The sequence below is a fragment of the Theropithecus gelada genome, chromosome 5 (assembly GCF_003255815.1).
Source record: "Theropithecus gelada isolate Dixy chromosome 5, Tgel_1.0, whole genome shotgun sequence".
Classification (NCBI taxonomy): domain Eukaryota; kingdom Metazoa; phylum Chordata; class Mammalia; order Primates; family Cercopithecidae; genus Theropithecus; species Theropithecus gelada.
This window is the reverse complement of record NC_037672.1, coordinates 96753364-96767553: the sequence shown is the minus strand read 5'-3', so window position 1 is coordinate 96767553 and position 14190 is coordinate 96753364.

Here is a 14190-nt window from a genome sequence, read left to right as displayed (position 1 = left end):
AGAAAATAATTTTCAACCCAGAATTTCATATCAAGCCAAAGTAAGCTTCATAAGTAAAGGACAAATAAAATCCTTTACAGACAAACAAATGCTGAGAGATTTTCTCACCACCAGGCCTGCCTTACAAGAGCTCCTGAAGGAAGCACTAAACATGGAAATGAAAAACCAGTACCAGCCACAGCAAAAACATGCCAAACGTAAAGACAATTGATGCTAGGAAGAAACTGCATCAACTAATGAGCAAAATAATCAGCTAACATCATAATGACAGGATCAAATTCACACATAACAATATTAACCTTAAATGTAAATGGGCTAAATGCTCCAATTAAAAGACACAGACTGGCAAATTGGATAAAGAGTCAAGACCCATCAGTGTGCTGTAATCAGGAGACCCATCTCAGGTGCAGAGACACATATAGGCTCAAGATAAAGGGATAGAGGAAGATCTACTAAGCAAATGGAAAACAAAAAAAGCAGGGGTTGCATTCCTAGTCTCTGATAAGACAGACTTTAAACCAACAAAAATCAAAAGAGACAAAGAAGACTATTACATAATGGTAAAGGGATCAATTCACCAAAAAGAGCTAACTATCCTAAATACATATGCACCCAATATAGGAGCACCCAGATTCATAAGGCACACCCCTAGAGTCCTACAAAGAGACTTAGACTCCCATACAATAATAATGGGAGACTTTAACACCCTACTGTCAACATTAGACAGATCCACAAGACAGAAAGTTAACAAGGATATCCAGGAATTGAACTCAACTCTGCACCAAGCAGACCTAATAGACATCTACAGAATTCTCCACCCCAAATCAACAGAATATACATTCTTCTCAGCACCACATCACACTTATTCCAAAATTGACCACATAGTTGGAAGTAAAGCACTCCTCAGCAAATGTACAAGAACAGAAATTATAACAAACTGTGTCTCAGATCACAGTGCAATCAAACTAGAACTCAGGATTAAGAAACTCACTCAAAACCGTTCAACTACATGGAAACTGAACAACCTGCTCCTGAATGACTACTGGGTACATAACAAAATGAAGGCAGAAATAAAGATATTATTTGAAACCAATGAGAACAAAGATACAACATACCAGAATCTCTGGGACACATTTAAAGCAGTGTGTAGAGGGAAATTTATACCACTAAATGCCCACACGAGAAAGCAGGAAAGATCTACAATCGACACCCTAGCATCACAATTAAAAGAACAAGAGAAGCAAGAGCAAACACATCCAAAACCTAGCAGAAGGCAAGAAATGACTAAGATCAGAGCAGAACTGAAGGAGATAGAGACACAAAAAACCCTTCAAAAAATCAATGAACCCAGGAACTGGTTTTTGGAAAACGTCAACAAAATTGGTAGACTGCTAGCAAGACTAATAAAGAAGAAAAGAGAGAAGAATCAAATAGACACAACAAAGAATGATAAAGGGGATATAACCACCAATCCCACAGAAATACACACTACCATCAGAGAATACTATAAACACCTCTACACAAATAAACTAGAAAAACTAGAAGAAATGGATAAGTTCCTGGACACATACACCCTCCCTAGACTAAACCGGGAAGAAGTTGAAACCTTGAAAAGACCAGTAACAGGCTCTGAAATTGAGGCAATAATTAATAGCCTACCAACAACAACAACAAAAAAATCCAGGGCCAGACGGATTCACAGCCAAATTCTACCAGAGGTCCAAAGAGGAGCTGGTACCATTGCTTCTGAAACTATTCCAATCAATAGAAAAAGAGGGAATCCTCCCTAACTCATTTTATGAGGCCAGCATCATCCTGATACCAAAGCCTGGCAGAGACACAACAAAAAAAGAGAATTTTAAACCAATATCCCTGATGAACATCGATGCAAAAATCCTCAATAAAATACTGGCAAACCGAATCCAGCAGCACATCAAAAAGCTTATCCACAACGATCAAGTTGGCTTCATCCCTGGGATGTGAGGCTGGTTCAACATAGGCAAATCAACAAACGTAATCCATCATATAAACAGAATCGAAGACAAAAACCAAATGATTATCTTAATAGACGCAGAAAAGGCTTTTGACAAAATTCAACAGCCCTTCATGCTAAAAACTCTCAATAAACTAGGTATCGAATGAATGTATCTCAAAATAATAAGAGCTTTTTATGAAAAACCCACAGCCAATATCATACTGAATGGACAAAAACTGGAAGCATTCCCTTTGAAAACTGGCACAAGGCAGGGATGCCCTCTCTCACCACTCCCATTTAACATAGTGTTGGAAGTTCTAGCCAGGGCAATCAGGCTGGAGAAAGAAATAAAGTGTACTCGATTAGGAAAAGAGGAAGTCAAATTGTCCCTGTTTGCAGATGGCATGATTGTATATTTAGAAAACCCCATTGTCTCAGCCCAAAATCTCCTTAAGCTGATAAGCAACTTCAGCAAAGTCTCAGGATACAAAATCAATGTGCAAAAATCACAAGCATTCCTATACACCAAAAACAGACAAACAGAGAGCCAAATCATAAATGAACTCCTCTTCACAATTGCTTCAAAGAGAATAAAATACCTAGGAATTCAACTTACAAGGGATGTGAAGGACCTCTTCAAGGAGAACTACAAGTCACTGCTCATCAAAATAGCAGAGGATACAAAGAAATGGAAGAACATTCCATGCTCATGGATAAGAAGAATCAATATTGTGAAAATGGTCATACTGCCCAAGGTAATTGATAGATTCAATGCCATCCCCATCAAGCTACCAATGACTTTCTTCACAGAATTGGAAAAAACTATCTTAAAGTTCATATGGAACCAAAAAATAGCCCACATTGCCAAGACAAACCTAAGCAAAAAGAACAAAACTGGAGGCATCACGCTGCCTGACTTCGAACTATACTACAAGGCTACAGTAACCAAAATAGCATGGTACTGGTACCAAAACAGATATATAGACCAACAGAACAGAACAGAGGCCTCAGAAATAATGTCACACATCTACAACCATCTGATCTTTGACAAACCTGACAAAAACAAGCAGTGGGAAGGGATTCCCTATTTAATAAACGCTGCTGAAAAAACTGGCTAGCCATATGCAGAAAACTGAAACTGGACCCCTTCGTTACACCTATACAAAAATTAACTCAAGATGGATTAATGACTTAAACATAAAACCTAAAACCATCAAAACCTTAGAAGAAAACCTAGGCAATACCATTCAGGACATAGGCATGGGCAAAGACTTCATGACTAAAACACCAAAGCAATGGCAACAAAAGTCAAAATTGACAAATGGGATCTCATTAAACTAAAGAGCTTCTGCACAGCAAAAGAAACTACCATCAGAGTGAACAGGCAACCTACAGAATGGAAGAAAATTATTGCAATCTATCCATCTGACAAAGGGCTAAAATTCAGAATCTACAAGGAACTTAAACAAATTTACAGGAAAAAAGTCAAACAACCCCATCAAAAAGTGGGTGAAGGATATGAACAGACACTTCTCAAAACAAGACATTTATGCAGCCAACAGACACATGAAAAAATGTTCATCATCACTGGCCATCAGAGAAATGCAAATCAAAACCACAATGAGCTACCATCTCACACCAGTTAGAATGGCAATCATTAAAAAGTCAGGAAACAACACGTGCTGGAGAGAATGTGGAGAAATAGGAATGTTTTTACACTGTTCATGGGACTGTAAACTAGTTCAACCATTGTGGAAGACAGTCTGGCGATTCCTCAAGGATCTAGAACTAGAAATACCATTTGACCCAGCCATCCCATAACTGGGTATATACCCCAAGGATTATAAATCATACTGCTATAAAGACACATGCACACATGTTTATTGCAGCACTACTCACAATAACAAAGATTTGGAACCAACCCAAATGTCCATCAATGATAGACTGGATTAAGAAAATGTGGCACATATACACCATGGAACACTACGTAGTCATAAAAAAGGATGAGCTCATGTCCTTTGTAGGGACATGGATGAAGCTGGAAACCATCATTCTGAGCAAACTATCACAATAAGAGAAAACCAAACACCGCACATTCTCACTTATAGGTGGGAATTGAACAGTGAGAACACTTGAACACAGGGCGGGAAATATCACACACCGGGGCCTGTCGTGGGGTGTGAGGAGGGGAGACGGATAGAATTAGGAGATAAACCTAATGTAAATGACGAGTTAATGGGTGCAGTACACCAACATGGCACATGTATACATATGTAACAAACCTGCATGTTGTGCACATGTACCCTAGAACTTAAAGTATAATAAAAAATAAATAAATAAAATAAAATAAAAGTAAAAGTAAAAAAAAGAAAACTTCAGACCAATAAAGTTCAAAATAATATAAACTATCTCATGTCAAAAGCCTTGGGAAGAAATTACTCATAGAGTCATAGAAATGTTTTTCTTACTGGATCTTTTAGGAAGCTAAGATTATCAATGGCAGACATATAAGGCTAGATGTAAGAAAATTCTCATAGGCCTAAATATAAAATTTTAGAGTTATTAAACATGAAATTATTATATAGTCCAATAGATTTTTGGCTACTGTCTTGCAAGATTAATGCAAACAAGCTTTTGAATTACCTAGGTAATCCTGGGTTTTGCCTTTTTCTCCCAAATGACTTATAATTGGATTCTCAATTGCCCTCTTGGGCCCCAGAGTGTTGGCAGCTGGGCATGTGTCTTCTACACAGAAACTTCCAAAATCATCCTTTGAAAAATCTGACCAGCCCAAGAGAAAATATCTACCCTTACTGACATTATATTCCCCAGCAATTAATCCCACCAGATAGTTCTACAGTGAATCTCACATGACACAGATGCCACCCATGTATTCAGAGCTTCCCAATAGCTCGTTAGTGCCCCGTCCGTCCTACAACAGAAGACAACCAAGATCATCAGAAATGTGGAGTGATTCTAGCTTTGCAATTGGAAAGAAAGAAACAAAGCAAAGAAAAAAGAAGTCAGAAGAAGTAATCCATGAAGTGAAAAAATACAAAATCTTTTTTTTTTTTAATTATACTTTATGTTCTAGGGTACAAGTGCACAATGTGCAGGTTTGTTACATATGTATACATGTGCCATGTTGGTGTGCTGCACCCATCAACTCGTCATTTACAATTGGTATATCTCCTAATGCTATCCCTCCCCCATCCCCCCACCCCACAATAGGCCCCAGTGTGTGATGTTCCCCACCCTGTGTCCAAGTGTTCTCATTGTTCAATTCCCACCTATGAGTGAGAACATGAGGTGTTTGGTTTTCTGTTCTTGTGATAGTTTGCTGAGAATGATGGTCTCCAGCTGTATCCATGTCCCTACAAAGGACACGGACTCATCCTTTTTTATGGTTGCATAGTATTCCATGGTGTATATGTGCCACATTTTCTTAATCCAGTCTGTCAGCGGTTATTACTTGCAAAGAGAAAAGATATAATATGCATGGAGGAAGAATATGATACCATAAAAAATCTCTTGAGAATTAAAAATTTTCACAGCAGAGTAGAAATCCAATAGAAGCATAAAAGTTCTCAATAAATTTATCCCTCTGTGTGCCTTTTCTCCAGAAGATTACTAATGAAATGTCCCCAAACAGATAATTAATTCAGAAAGATGTGGTGTCTGACAAGCTGATGCTCTCACCCCGAGGAGAGGGAAGGGATTCCCCAGGACGAGGGTGAGGAGGCTCCAGGATGGCAGGTGGGGCCAGATGCGAAGCACCTCCTGCCCACATGGGAGTAAGTCAAAGACTCCAGAGAGATACATAACTGGGAATAAAATTTCCAGAGACTGTATCAACAATCATGCTATGTCGTCTCAAGCAATTTAAATGGAAATAAAGTTGGCATGTTTCCGAAAAGTATGCTAAAAAACTCAGAAGTGGCTTTAAGGCTGACATAGACATACAAAATATGTGTCTATAAAACGGTAATAATAATAGAATCTGCCTCATAGAGTTATTCTGAGGTTTATGTGAGTGGGCAAATGTGAAGCATATAGAACAGCAATTGGCACATGCTCAGAGTGACAAGGATATTACCTATTATTATTCCTCAGGTTATTAAACTCTAGAGTTAGGCTTGCTGGAATCCTGGCCCTACCACTAGCTGTGTTACATTGGGAAATTTATGCAATCTCTCTAAACCTCAATGTCTTCATGTGTACAATGCTCATGGCATGGTATCTACCTCATAAGTTAATGCTAAACATTGCACAAAATGAGGCAATATATGTGCAAAAGTGAGCAAAATCAGCACTTTATGAATATTAGATATAGATAGTAATCATTTATATTTTACAAAAATTTATACTTTTAATTTCAAAAATGAAAAAAGTCTTCACCATTAAAGAGCTCTTTAGGAAGAGTTTTCAGGAAGTTTTATATTGTGACAACCATAGCATTTGTATTATTCTGTATTGTTTTAATAAACACTTGGTATTTCTACATCATCTCAGTAAATAGACTTTTAAGCATCTGCCAAGCATATTATCACATAATTTAAAATACATCAATACATCATCAAAACAGTTTTGGAACATTCAGATGGTTTGTAGTTTGGCTTTAACAGAAAAGTCTGGATGGAACATCTTTGCTTTTGGATTGGGCTTCTTAGATTATTTCCCAACTCCCTTCACAGGAGGAATGTAAACAAACATTTTGCTCTCTCACACATACTCTTCTTGGCAGTATTCCAGGCTCCACAGCTACTGGAAGACCAGCAATCATTTCAGCTCCCTCGACATCTTGGGCTTCAGTTCCAAAATCAAAATGAAACGCTAATTGAGTAGAAATTGATGGCTTTGAATGTGAGATTTTCAAAAATTGCTCTAGGAACTTAAAATTTACTCAATTTAATGGAATATTCTATAGAGTATTTATTCCATTCTCAAGTTCTATTTATTGCTACTAAAGTCCCTCTACCACTCTTCATTTGGCACCTCATATCCAAACATGCTTTAAAGTTTACTATTTATGCACATACATGAAATGTTACATTTTTTCTAGCAATCTTTAAAATAATATTAATCTCACCATTTTGCCAAGTTATTTAACCCCAAAAATGAAGGATTTGAACTGAAGATACTTTCTGCCAGTTACAATATTCTTTCTTGGGTCCATGTGAATTATGGACCTCTTGGGGTAAAGGAGACCGTTGGATCTCTTGCAGAGATGCTGGTCTGTCCTTCTCCAGGCTTTGGATTCACATCCCTGCACTACTCATCATTACCCGTATAATTACATTAGAGATGCCAGTCCTTGCCTTCCACTAACCTTCCAAGAGCACTTGTGGTAATTTGTTAAATAAGCAATAGAAAATTAACACACCCCTGTTGCAGACATGGCCATCTAAGGTTTGTGGGTAGACACATCTCCCTCTTTGACCACAACCTGGAAAAGCTCTCCAATTTTAAGAAGCCATAAGATTACATTAGGTCCACCTGGATAACTCAAGCTAATCTTCGAAACTCAAGACCTTTAACTGAATCACATCAACAAAATCTGTTGTTTGCCATGAAAAGCAACATAATCCTAGATTCCAGGGGTTAGGAGTAGGCATCTTTGGGGGTCATTATTCTACCTACAACACAGGAGATCACTGACCCAAACGGAACCAAATATATAATCTCTCTGGATAAGCTGAATTTAGAATACGGTACTTGGTGGAAATGGAATACAGAATTGGGCTGGCTTGCAAAGACATATACACAGAGAGAAGCAGAGGAAAGTGATGCCATGTGACCCCTAGAGATTGATAGGGTTACCTTTGGATATTCCAGATGTTGCTTCAGGCTTGCCATAGTGCTCTGATACTAGAACACTGACATTCAATCATATGTCCCCTACTCTTCCCACTTGCTCATCTATATGTTTAAAAGGTGGGGCAAAGAGTAAGCACAGAGTAGTTGCCAGATGGTACTAAAGAAAGACAAACCCACAGCCAATATCATACTGAATGGGCAAAAGCTGGAAGCATTCCCCTTAAAAACCAGCACAAGACAAGAATGCCCTCTCTCACCATTCCTATTCAACATAGTGTTGGAAGTTCTGGCCAGGGCGATCAGGCAAGAGAAAGAAATAAAGGGAACTCGGTTAGGAAAACAGGAAGTCAAATTCTTCCTGCTTGCAGATGCCATGATTGTATATTTAGAAAACCCCATCATCGCAGCCCAAAATCTCCTTAAGCTGATAAGCAACTTCAACAAAGTCTCAGCAAACAAAATCAATGTGCAAAAGTCACAAGCATTCCTATACACCAATAACAAACAAACAGAGAGCCAAATAATAAGTGAACTCCCATTCACAATTGCTACAAAGAGAATAAAATACAGAGGAATACAACTTACAAGGGATGTGAAGGACCTCTTCAAAGAGAACTACAAACCACTGCTCAAGGAAATAAGAGGGAACACAAACAAATGGAATAACATTCCATGCTCATGGATAGGAAGAATCAATATAATGAAAACGACCATAGTCCCCAAAGTAACATAGATTCAATGCTATCACCATCAATCTACAATTGGCTTTCTTCACAGAATTAGAAAAAACTACTTTACATTTTATATGGAACCAGAAAACATCCCATATAGCCAAGAAAATCCTAAGCAAAAAGAACAAAACTGGAGGCATCACGCAACCTGACTTCAAACTATACTACAAGGCTACAGATATATAGACCAATGGAACAGAACAGAGGCCTCAGAAATAATGCCACACATCTACAACCATCTGATCTTTGACAAACCTGACAAAAACAAGAAATGGGAAAGGATTCCCTATTTAATAAATGCTGTTGAAAAAACTGGCTAGCCATATGCAGAAAACTGAAACTGGACCCCTTCCTTACACCTTATATAAAGATTAACTCAAGATGAATTAAATACTTAAATGTAAGACCTAAAACCATAAAAACCCCAGAAGAAAACCTAGGCAATACCATTCAGGACATAGGCATGGGCGAAGACTTCGTGACTAAAACACAAAAAGCAATGGCAACAAAAGCCAAAACGGACTAATGGGATCTAATTAAACTAAAGAGCTTCTGCACAGCAAAAGAAACTATCATCAGAGTGAACAGGAAACCTACAGAATGGGAGAAAATTGTTGCAATCTATCCATCTGACAAAGGGCTAAAATCCAGAATCTATAAGAAACTTAAACAAATTCACAGGAGAAAAATAAAAAACTCCATCAAAAAGTGGGTGAAGGATATGAACAGACACTTCTCAAAATAAGACATTCATGCAGCCAGCAAACATATGAAAAAAAAAGCTCATCATCTCTGGTCATTAGAGAAATGCAAATCAAAACCACAATGAGATACCATCTCACGCCGGTTAGAGTGGTAATCATTAAAAAGTCAGGAAACAACTGACGCTGGAAAGGATGTAGAGAAATAGGAACACTTTTACACTGTTAATGGGAGTGTAAATTAGTTCAACCATTGTGGAAGACAGTGTGACAATTCCTCAAGGATATAGAACCAGAAATACCATTTGAGCCATCAATCCCATTACTGGGTATCTACCAAAGGATTATAAATCATTTTACTATAAAGACACATGCACATGTATGTTTATTGCAGCACTGTTTACAATAGCAAAGACTTGGAACCAACCCAAATGCCTATCAGTGTTAGACTGGATAAAGAAAATGTGGCACATACACAAGATGCAATACTATGCAGCCATAAAAAAAAGGATGAGTTCATATCCTTTGCAGGGACATGGATGAAGCTGTAAACTATCATTCTCAGCAAACTAACGCAAGAATAGAAAACCAAACACTACATGTTCTCACTCTTAAGTGAGAGTTGAACAATGAGAATGCATGGACACAGGGAGGGGAACATCACACACCGGGGCCTGTTGAGGGGTGGGGGCTAGGAGACAGATAGCAGATAGAAGATAGAAGATAGAGATAGAGACAGATAACAGATAGAAGAAATACCTAATGTACATGATGGGTTGATGGGTGCAGCAAACCACCATGTCTTGTGTATACCTATGTAACAAAACTGCATGTTCTGCACATGTATCCCAGAATTTAAAGAATAATTTAAAAAAAGAAGAAGAAAGAAGAAGGAGGAGGAGGAGGAAGGAGATGATGAAGAAGAAGAAATGAGATGACAAAGAGGGAGGAGGAGGAGGAGAAGGAGAAGGAGAAGGAGGAGGAGGAAAAAAAAACAAAGATCTCCTGACTCTATGGAGTTTATCCCAAAGTACTTTTGGCCATTGTGTTCACAAAGTGATAGAAGCTCGTAAGCAAATACCACATTTCCAAATTCATTTGGGCCTTGAAAACAAGGTGGTAGTGGCTACAATTCCCTTAAATGCTAAGTCTCCAGATGTGAGAGAGGATTAAACAGAAAAATGTATAAAAGGGTTATTAAAGGAAAAAAAGATAGTCAATATTATTTGTCTATACTGTTGATCGCATCTATACCTCTCAATTGCACCTCATCTTTCTTGATAAATCCTTTTTTGTGATTGATAATATTATTTTGAGATTGATAACAGATTTTTATTTATTTACTTTTTCTATTTTAATAGGTTTTGGGGGAACAGGTGGTGTTTGGTTACATGAATAGGTTCTTTAGTGGTGATTTCTGAGATTTTGGTGTATCCATCACTCAAGCAGTGTACACCATACCCAGTGTGTAGTATTTTATCCCTGATCCCCCTCCCTCCCTCGTCACTGAGTCCCCAAAGTCCATTGTATCATACAATGATATTGCCTTAGCATCCTCATAGCTCAGCTCCCACTTGTGTGAAAATATACTTGGTTTCTCATTCCTGAGTTACTTCACTTAGAATAATGTTCTCCAATTCCACACAGGTTGCTACCAATGCCACTATTTAGATGCTTTATATGGCTGAGTAGTGTTCCATTGTTTGTGTGTGTGTGTGTGTGTGTGTGTGTATATAATGAAAATATACATTTTCTTTATCTAGTCAATGATTGATGGGCATTTGGACTGGCTCTATATTTTTGCAATTGTGAATTGTGCTGCTACAAGAATGGTTGTGCAAGTATTTCTCTTTCATATAATGACTTCTTTTCCTCTGTGTAGATACCCAGTAGTGGGATTGCTGAATCAAATGGTAGATCTTCTTTTAATTCTTTAAGGAATCTCCTCACTGTTTTCCAAGTGGTTGTACTAGTTTACATTCCCACCAACAGTGTACAAGTGTTCCCTGTTCACCATATCCACACCAACATCCATTATTTTGATTTTTTTATTACAGCCATTCTTACAGGAGTAAGGTGGCATAATATTGTGATTTCGATTTGCATTTCCATAATCAATAGTGATATTGAGCATTTTTTCATTTGTTTGTTGGTGATTTGCTTATTTTCTTTTGGGAATTGTCTACTAATATCCTTAGCTCTCTTTTGAATAGGATTGTTTGTTTTTTCTTGCTGATTTGTTTGAGTTCTTTGTAGATTCTGGATATGAGTCCTTGGTCAGATGTATAGATTGCCAAGATTTTCTCTCACTCTGTGTGTTGTCTGTTCAATCTACTAATTATTTCTTTTGCTGTGCAGACACTTTTTAGCTTAATTAAGTCTTGTCTATTTACCATTGTGTTTGTTGCATTTGCTTTGGGTTTTTGATCATGAAATCTCTGCCAATGTCTAGAAGGGTTTTTCCAATGTTATCTTCTAGAATTTTTATGACTTCGGGTATTTGATTTAAGTCTTTGATCCATCTTGAGTTGATTTCTTTATAAAATGGGAGATGAAGATCCTGTTTCATTCTTCTACATATGGTTTGTCAACTATCCCGGCACCATTTGTTGAATAGAGTGTCCTTTCCCCACTTTATGTTTTTCTTTGCTTTATCAAAGATCAGTTGGCTATAAGTATTTGGGTTTATTTCTGGGTTCTCTGTTCTGTTCCATTGGTCTGCAAGCCTGTTTTTATACCAGTACCATTCTGTTTTGGTTACTATAGCCTTACAGAAAAGTTTGAAGTCGGGTAACTCATTGTCTCCAGATTTGTTCTTTTTGCTTAGTCTTGCGGTGGCTATGTGGAGCCTTTTTTGGTTCCACATGAATTTTAGATTGTTTGTTCTAGCTCTGTGAAGAACAATGGTGGTATTTTGATGGGAATTGCATTGAATTTGTAGATTGCTTTTGGCAGTGTGGTCATTTTCACAATATTGATTCCACCATTCATGATCATGGGATGTATTTCCACTTGTTTGTGTCATCTATGTTTTTTTCAGTAGTGTTTTGTAGTTTTCCTTGTAGAGGTATTTCACCTCCTTGGATAAGTGTATTACTAAGTATTTAATTTTTTTGCAGCTATTGTAAAAGGGTTGAGTTCTTGATTTGATTCTCAGCTTGGCCACTGTTTGTATATAGCAAGGCTATTGATTTAAGTACATTACTTTTGTATCCTGAAACTTTGCTGAATTCATTTACCAGTTCTAGCAGCTTTTTGGATGAGTCTTTAGGATTTTCTAGGCATATGATCATATTATCAGCAAACAGCAACAGTTTGACTTCTTCTTCACTGATTCGGATGCCCTTTATTTCTTTCTCTTATCCGATTGCTCTATCTAGGACTTCCAGTATTATGTTGAATAGAAGTGGAGAAAGTAGACACCCTTGTCTTGTTCCAGTTCTCAAGGAAATGCTTTCAACTTTTCCCCATTCAGTATTATGTTGGCTGCGGGTTTGTCATAGATGGCCTTTATTACCTTAAGGTGTATCCCTTTTATGCCCATTTTGCTGAGGGTTTTAATCACATAGAATGCTGGATTTTATCAAATGCTTTTTCTGCATCTATTGACATGGTCATGTGATTTGTGTTTTTAATTCTGTTTATGTGGTGTATCACATTTATTGACTTGTATATGTTAAACCTTCCCTGCATCCCTGGTATGAAACCCACTTGATCATCATGGATTATCTTTTTGATATACTGTTGGATTCAGGTCACTAGTACTTTGTTGAGAATTTCTTCATCAGAGATATTGGTCTGTAGCTTTGTTTTTTTCTTATGTCCTTTCCTCGTTTTGGTATTAGGGTGACACTGGCTTCATGGTTGACTTAAGGAAGATTCCCTCTTTCTCTATCATTTGGAATAGCGTCAATAGGATACATACCAATTCTTCTTTGAATGTCTGATAGAATTCAGCTGTGAATACGTCTGGTCTAGGGCTTTTTTCTTTATTTGTTGCTAACTTTTTAATTATCATTTCAAATGCACTGCTTGTTATTGGCCTGTTAAGAGTATCTATTACCTACTGATTTAATCTAGATCAGTTATATCTCTCCAGGAATTTATCCATTTCCTCTAGGTTTTCTAGTTTATGCACAAAAAGGTGTTCATAGTAGCCTTGAATGATTTTTTGTATTTCTGTGGTATTGGTTGTAATTTTTCCCATTTCATTTCTAATTGAATTTATTTGGATCTTCCCTCTTCTTTTTGTAGTTAATCTTGCCAATGGTCTATCAATTTTATTTATCTTTTCAAAGAACCAGCTTTTTAAAATTTATCTTTTGTATTTTTTTGTTTCAATTTCATTTAGTTCTGCTTTGATCTTGATTATTTCTTTTCTGCTGGGTTTGGGTTTGGTTTGCTATTGTTTCTCTATCTCCTTGAGGTGTGACTTGAGATTGTCTATTTGTGTTCTTTCAGTCTTTTTGATGGGGACATTTAATGAATGCTATGAACTTTCCTCCTGGTATCACTTTGCTGTATCCTAGAGGTTTTGACAGGTTGTGTCACTATTATCATTCAATTCAAATAACTTTTTAATTTCCATCTTGATTTCATTGTTGACACAATGATCATTCAAGAGCAGGTAATTTAATTTTCATGTATTTGCATAGTTTTGAGGGTTCCTTTTGGAGTTGATTTCAAATTTTATTTGACTACTTGACATAATTTCAATTTTCTTAAATTTATTGAGACTTCTTTTGTCATCTATCATATGGTCTACCTTGGAGAATGTTCCATGTGCTGACGAATAGAATGTATATTCTGCAGTTGTTGGGCAGAATGGTCTATAAGTATCTGGGAAGTCAATTTGTTGTAGGCTATAGTTTAAGTCCATTGTTTCTTTGCTGACTTTCTGTCTTGATGACCTGTCTAGTGCTGTTAGTGGAATATTGAAATCTCCTACTATTATTGTGTTGCTGTC